The sequence below is a fragment of the Macrotis lagotis genome, chromosome 7 (assembly GCF_037893015.1).
Source record: "Macrotis lagotis isolate mMagLag1 chromosome 7, bilby.v1.9.chrom.fasta, whole genome shotgun sequence".
In the NCBI taxonomy this organism is placed as follows: Eukaryota; Metazoa; Chordata; class Mammalia; order Peramelemorphia; family Peramelidae; genus Macrotis; species Macrotis lagotis.
This window is the reverse complement of record NC_133664.1, coordinates 147912209-147920535: the sequence shown is the minus strand read 5'-3', so window position 1 is coordinate 147920535 and position 8327 is coordinate 147912209. Positions and strand designations below refer to the sequence as shown.

General features: G+C 33.9%; 1 pseudogene; it reads right to left on the bottom strand.

Annotated features, from left to right (window-relative positions):
* Window positions 1–210: 210 nt before the first annotated feature.
* Window positions 211–2119, bottom strand: LOC141493870 (arf-GAP domain and FG repeat-containing protein 1 pseudogene; annotated as a pseudogene).
* Window positions 2120–8327: the final 6208 nt, after the last annotated feature.

Here is an 8327-nt window from a genome sequence, read left to right as displayed (position 1 = left end):
ATGATTTAGTTCATTCATTCCAAGAGATATAACAGTACCTTAAAGTGGCTGATCTATTTCTCTAGTAACATTTCTCACATAACAATGTGTTAAAGTTACAAATACTGATATGCACAAATAGCTAATTTCTAAGAAAAAAATATGTATAGTACTGCAAGCATAATGAACGTGGTATCTGCAATAGCTTATTAGCCAAATTTACTATACATGATACCGCTACCTTTTCTGCCAATTCACATATTAAAAGATGGTGCCAGAGCCCTCTGTTTTGCACATTTTTACCTGGTGTTTAATACACAATGCAGGTTTTTTAAAGACTTCTCTTGTGTTTAAAGCTAAATCAGTGAAAGGAGACAACAGTGCAAGAGGCGGAGAGATGTTAGGTGATCACAATAAAAGTCCATTCCAGTAAAGTGTCTCTAAGGCTATAAGAAAGGGTTGGTTGATGAACTTCCTGTAGGAAACTGTCCTGTTGGTGCACCAGCCATAAAAGGATTACTAGACACTCCAGCAGCAGCCACTTGACGAAAAGGGGTCACCACTGGCTTGCTCTGTCCAAATGCTGCAAAACCTCCATCATTGGGCTGCTGAGAGAAAGCTGTTTGTTGAGGAAAAGCTGCTTGGGCGGGGAAAGCAGGCTGCTGGAAACTGCCACTAAAGCTAGTCGGAAGGCTGTAGGAGGCGGGTGTTCCAAACACCATAAGCATACTCATGGATGCTGTCCCAAATGTTGCAGCTGTTGCTCCTCTGGGGTTAGTCTGGAATGGGTTTGTTGATGATGGCACAGAAGGACCAGGAGCAGCAACAAATGGATTTGTGGAAGGTGTAGCTCCAAATGGAGCAGGCACACTTGAAGATGCAGGTTGTGGCTGTGAGGCAGCACCCACTGGTACTGTTCCAAAAACATTGCTGCTAACATTACTGGTAGAAGTATATGTATTACTAGAGGTTGCTGTTGAACTGAAAACACAGTCTAATTCTGCTAGGGCCGCGTATTTGTCCAATGACATACTTGACTGAATCGGCGTTGAAACAGAAGCACCTGGTGGAGCTTTAACTACTGTGCCGAAGCCACTTCCCTGGTCACCACCTTGCCCAGTACTGAAGATATTGTCTAAATTAGCAAGTGCCTCATATTTGTCAGTTGTCTGAAGATTAGCTTTTTTTGTTACAACTTTATTGATGGCTGTTGCAGTTTGATGGCTCTGGGAAGAATTGAAGGCTCCAAAATCAGCACTGGAGGATTTGGGGAAGTTATCAAAATGGGCAAAATTAGCATTTACTGATCCCACACTTCCACCAGTAGGCTGGGGCTGAAAAGGAGAGTGACTTGCTGTGGGGAAACCTCCAAAGTTACTCGAACCACTAGACTGTCCAAATGCATCAAAGTTTGCAAAATCTGCATTTGCAGAATTCTGAGCTGTATGACTGTTGAAATGTGCAAAGTTAGCAAAATTTGCTGTAGCAGTTGCCTGCTGAGTTGGAGCAGCAAAGATGTCAGAGCCAAGGTCACTCAAGAGGTCAAACTGCTTCTTTTCTGGCTGCTGCTGTGCTTGAGACCGAACTACAAAGGGTGATTGCCTGGGTGTGCCTTTATTCAAGTGCAGGGCTGGTGTGGTCTCTCCTAAAAGAGATTTAAGTGGTTTGACCTCAGGTGTGCTGCTTGTACTAGTAGCAGAAGACCCAGATATAGAAGCATGGACAGATGCCACGACTTTGGCTTGTTCAGGAGGAACATACCATCTTTTCTTTTCATATTTTTCTTGTAGAAACTCTTTCACTTTTTGTGGATCCCTAAATTCTGGAATTGCTAAAGATCTATCATCAAATAATCCTAGCCAAATTTGTTTATAAACCTCATTTCCATGTTTTTGGAGAAATTCAATTTCCTGTTGTGTGAATGTCGTCATAGAGATGGACTTCACCCTATATGGTGGATTTAAACCTCGCAGTCTGCCGGAGCAGGAGGTGCAGACGAAGGAGCCCACGGTCATGTTCACGTAGGTGGGGCCGCGCTGGACACAGTCGAAGCATTTGCGGTTGTGCGCCAGCCCCGTCATGTCCGGCAGCATCTTCAGGTGCTTCTCTCCTCCTGCTTCTGCTTGGCGCTGGCCGACATGGCCCCGGCGCGGAGTGGCGCTCCCGGCCCCAGCAACCAGCCCCCTCGGGGACGGCCCGGCCTCCGGCCCCGGGCCGCCCCGCCAAAGCTGGCCGCTCAGGACCGCCGCTGCCGCCACCTTCCAGACCAAAATTAGTTCTTTATAAGAAACTCTAGTGGTAAAAATTCTTTCCTAACTTACTGCCCTCGTTTTCATCTTGATTATATTGATTTTATTTATGCAAAAGCTTTTAATTTAAAATAATCAAACTGATGCACTTTATAATTTATAATATTCACAATCTTTTGGTCAATCTTTCCCTCTCCATAGATTTGACAGGAAATATATTTTTTTCTTCTATTGACTTATGATAAAAATCCTTTATGTCAAAACCATGTACCCATTTCAATCTTATCTTTGTATAAGAAGAAAGATGTTGGTCTATGTCTTGTTTTTGCCATGCTGTTTTCCAGATTTCCCCCCAGTTTTTATCAAATAGTAAATTTTAATTCCAGAAGCTCAATTATTTGGGTTGATAAAATATTAGATTATTATAGTCAACTAATAATGTTTCTTTTATATCTGTTCTGTTCCATGGATCCTCTACAGAAAGTCTTGATGATTTTATAATCAAGTTTTAGATTTGATATGACTGTGCCACCTTACTCTGCCTCTTTTTTCCCATTAATTTCATTGATATTGTTAATCTTTTCTTCCTCCCGATGCATTGACAATTATTTTTTCTTGCATTGTAAAAATTTTTGGTACATTGATAGGTATTGCACTGATAAAATAATTTAATTTTGATAGAATTTTTATTATTATTATAATAGCTTGACCTACCCATGAGCAATTGACATTTTTCCAATTCTTGAAATTTTATTTTATTTTTGTGAAAAATATTTTCTAATTGTTTTCTTCTGTATTTATCTTGGAAGGTAGCCTCCCAAGGATTTTATGATGTCCATTCATAATTTAAATAGAATATCTCTTTTTTAGCTCTAATTTCTTTTCTTTGCTGTTAATATATCAAAATGCTAACAATTTATATCTTACTACTACTATGATAAAGTTGTTAAATGCTTCAAGCAATTTTAGTTGATTGTCTGCAGTTATCCTTGTATACCATCTTATCATCTGCAGAGTGAGAGTTTCTTTCCTCATCATCTATTTAAATCATTCCATTTATTTTTTCTTTTCTTATTGTAAAGTGACTTTTTAATCAAAATATTGAATAATAGTGTGGTAATGATCATCCTTGTTTCATTCCTATTCTTACTGGAAATACTTCAAGCTTATCTCCATTACATATAATGGTGGCTGATGGTTTACATATAATGCTGCATATATTGTCAGGGAAACTATTTATTATGAGGATCACTAGGGATTTTAATGGGAATTAGTATTTTATTTTGTCAAAATATTTTTCCTTACCTATTAATATAATCATATGATATCTGTTGGGGTTTTTTAACTTGGCCAAATATATTGATTCTTCCCACTTAATATTTAACCATTCCTTGAATTCCTGATACAATTCCTACCTAAGCCTCGTAGAGTATAATAGTAATAACTTACTATCTCTTTGGTAATATTTTATTTGCAATGTAACCTCTTTGTTAATATTTTATTTATAATTTTTCATGAATATTGATTAGGTAAATTACTCCGTAATTTTATTTGTTTTCACTCTTCTTGGTTTAGAAATTAGCACCATAATAGTGTCAGAAAAAGAATTTGGCAGAATTCTTCAAATTTATTCAGATCTTTTATGTGGAGTTGGAAATAATTATTCTTTAAATGTTTGGTACAATTCACTTTTAAATTCATTGGGCCTTGGAGAGTTTTTCCTTAGAGAATTAACTGAAGACTTGTTAAATTCTTCTTTTGGAAATAGGATTATTTAATAATTTTATTTCCTTTTCTGTTAATCAGAGAAATTTATAATTTTTGTACATATTATTCTCATTTATATTATATTTATATTATATATTTGTTGAAATATGATTGACAAAAGGGCTCTGAATTATTACTTTAATTTATTATTCATTGGCTCTGAATTATTGCTTTAATTTTTTATTCATTAGTAATTTCTTTTAAAGAACATATATTTGAAAAAACATATATTTAAAATTGGTAATTTCATTTTCTTTTCTTTTTACATCTAGTTAGCCAAAAGGTTTATCTATTTCATTGATCTTCTAAAATTTGTTCTATTTATTTTTTTATTTGTTATATTTATTAATTAATATTTGTATTACTTACAATTATATTAAATTTTCCGTTCATTTATAGAATTACTAATTTGATTTTATAATGAGGATTTTAATTTGCTTTTTTCTAGATTTTTTTTTAGTTGCACACCCAAATCATTGGTCTCCTCTTTTCATTTTTATTCACGTAATCATTTAGTTATAAAAAAATCCCATTAATAACTGTTTTCATGGTATTCCAAAAGTTTTAGTATTTCTCATTATTGTCATTGCCTTGGATGAAATTCTTGATTACTTCTATGATTTGATGTTTTATCCACTCGTTCTTTAAAATTATGCTATTTAATTTCCAATTTTAGATGGATTTTCCCATGGTTCTTTATCATATGTAACTTTTATTGCATTATGATCTGTCTTTTTACATTTTGATTTTAAAATTTCATGCACTTATGCATGATCAGTTTTTGAGAATGTGCTGTATACCTCAAAGTAAAATATATATTCCTATCTATCCCCATTCAATTTTCCTCAGAGATTAATTATATATAAATTTACTAAAATTCTATTCACCTTCTTAACTTTCTTTGTTTAATTTTTGGTCAGATTTATCTAATTATGAGAGAAGGAGTTGTCCATCACTAATAATTTTACCGTCTATGTCTTCCTTTAGGTCATTTAGCTTCTCATCTAAGAATTAGGATTGTATACCACTTAATGCACTTTTGTTTAATATTGATATTACTTCACTGTCAATGGTATCTTTTAGGAAGATGCAATTTCCTTCCTTTTCCAGTTAAATTATATTTAGTTTTGCCTTGACTATGTCTTCTATTAGAATTCTTTTCCCCCATCCTCTTTTTACCTTTACTAAGGGTGTATCTGCCTCAGATTTGTTTCTTACAAACAATATATTGTAAGATACTGTTTTTTTATTCCACTTTGTTATCCACTTTCATGTGATTAGTGAGTTCATCCCTTTCACATTCAGAGTTTTAATTATTTACTCTGTATTATACCTCTGTCCTTTCTTTCTTCTCTCTCCATACATCTTATCCTATCTCACCTGTGCTACCCTTTTGGAAAAACACCTCCCAAAATTTTCCATTCATTCTAACAACCCTTTCTTTCCCTTTCTTTTCCCTTTCCACCCCCTTCTTCCTGGTAGGATAGGAAAAATTTCTAAATCCAATTGGAAATGTATGCACTTTTCTCATAGCCAAATCTGTTGAGAATAAGATTAATTCAGTGTTCACATTCTTTCCCTATAATAAAATAAGTCTTTTGTGCCTCTTATTATGTTGGAGGTCTCCTTTGCCTCCACCATCGTCTCCCAATATAATCCGTTTTTAATGCCATTGTTTTATACATATCTACCACTCATACCTTCCATCTAAACATAAGTTTTCAAATATACAAAATGGAAATAAAATTTTATTTTTTTCTTTTAGAAAGATTTTATTTATTTTCAATTTTATATTTTCCCCACATTCTTGCTTCCCTCCCCCCATCCCCCACCCCCCACAGAAGGCATTATGTTAGTCTTTACATTGTTTCTATGGTATACATTAATCTCAGTTGAATTTGATGAGAGAAAAATCATATCCCGAAGGAAGGAAAAATAAAGAACAAAAATAGCAAAATTACATAATAAGATAACATTTTTTCTAACTCCACAATTATTCATTCTCTGTATACAAATGGTATTCTTCATTGCAGATAGCCCAAAACTGTCCCTGGGTGTTGCATTGATGGAATGAGTAAGTCCATCAAGGAGGGTGTACAATGTTTTTCTGGTTCTGATTATCTCACTCACCATCAATTCATGCAAATCCTTCCAGGCTTCCCTGAATTCCCAACTCTCCTGGTATCTAATAGAAAAATAATGTTCCATGACATACCCAAATGGAAAGACATTCACCTAATTTCCAATAATTTGCTACCACAAACAGGTCTGCTAGGAATATTTGTGTACAAGTGATGTTTTTATCCTTATTCATAATCCCTGCAGGGTATAAAGGCCATAGTGGTATTGCTGAATCAAAGGGTATGCACAATTTTGTCACCCTTTGGGCATACTACTCTCCAGAAATGTTGGATGAGTTCACAGCTCCACCAACAATGTAATAGTGTTCCAGATTTTCCCACATCCATTCCAACAGTGATCATTGTCCTTTATGGTCATATTCACCAGTCTGAGTTATATGAGATGGAACCTCAGAGATGCTTTAATTTGCATTTCTTTAATAAGTAATGATTTAGAGCAATTTTTCATATGACTATGGACCACTTCAATTTCCTCAGCTATAAATTGTTTTTGCATATCCTTTGACCAATTGTCAATTGGGGAATGGTTTGTTTTATTGACAACATCACTCAGTTCACTGTATATTTTAGAAATGATTCCTTTGTCATAAATACTAGGTTTAAAAATTGTTTCCCAATTTTTTATATTTCTTTTGATCTTTGTTACAGTGGTTTGTCTGTGTAAAAGGTTTTTTTAGTTTGATAGAATCAAAATTATGTAATTGGTTTTTAAATAAATAAATTTTGTAAAATTACATTCACCTTCTTACCTTTCTTCTTGTTAATTTTTGGTTAGATTTATCTAATTCTCTGAAAGGGAGTTGTTGTCCCTCATTAATACAATTTTACTGTCTATGTTTTGTTTTAGATCATTTAACTTCTAATCTAAGAATTTGGATTCTATACCACTTAATGTACTTTTGTTTAATATTGAGAGATCTGATAGGTGAACTACTCCTTGATATTCTAGTTTGTTTATAATATATTTTTTTAATGTCTAAGTCCTGTATGTGATTTGATCTTATATTGGTCTAGTGTGTGAAGTGTTGGTCTAATCCAAGTTTCTTCCATACTGACTTCCAATATTCCCAACAGTTTTTATCAAAGAGAGAGTTTTTATCCCATTGGCTAGATTCTTTGGGTTTATTAAACAACAGAATACTATAACAATTTCCTGCCATTTCACCTAGTCTATTCCACCAATCCACCACTCTATTTCTTAGACAATACCAGACAGTTTTTGAGGACTGATGCTTTATAATATAAGTTTAGATCTGGTAAGGTTAGGTCACCTTCTTTAGCATTGCTTTTCACTGAATCCATGGAAATTCTTGACTTTTCATTTCTCCATATGCATTTACTTACAACCTTTTCTAACTCATTAAAGTAAACTTTTAGAATATTGACTGGTGGGGCACTAAACAAACAGTTTAGTTTTGGTAAAATTGTCATTTTTAATATATTAACTCCACCTATCCATGAACAGATGATATTTGCCCAGTTATTTAAAACTGATTTTATTTGTGTGCAAAGTGTTTTGTAATTGTTTTGAAAAAGTTTCTGAGTCTGCCTTGCAAGGTAGACTCCTACATATTTTATATTGTCTGAGGATACTTTGAATGGGATTTCTATTTCTTGCTCTTTCTGCTATATCTTGATAGCCATATATAGAAATGTTGAGGATTTATGAGTTTATTTTATATCCTACTACTTTGCTAAAGTTGCTCTAATTTCTAGTAGTTTTTCAGATGATTTTTTTGGAATTTACTAGGTATACCATCATGTCATCTTCAAAGAGGCAAAATTCTGTCTCTTCCTTCCCAATTTTAAATCCTTCAATTGTTTTTATTCTTTTCTTACTGCTGAAGCTAAAATTTCTAATACAATATTGAATAGTAGTGGTGATAATGGGAACCCTTCTTTCATCCCTGATCTTATTGGGAATGCTTCTAGCCCATCCCCAGTGCATATAATGCTTCTTGGTGGTTTCAGAGAGATACTACTTATTATTCCAAGGAAAAATCCATGTATTCCTACACTCTCTGATATTTTTATTAGGAATGGGTGCTGTAGTTTGTCAAAAGCTTTGATATTGATATAATTAATTATACCAACAGTTTTCCTAATAGTGAACCAACCCTACATTTCTGGTATAAATCCTACTTGATTATAATGAAATATCCTAGTGATAACTTCTTCTAATCGTTTTGCT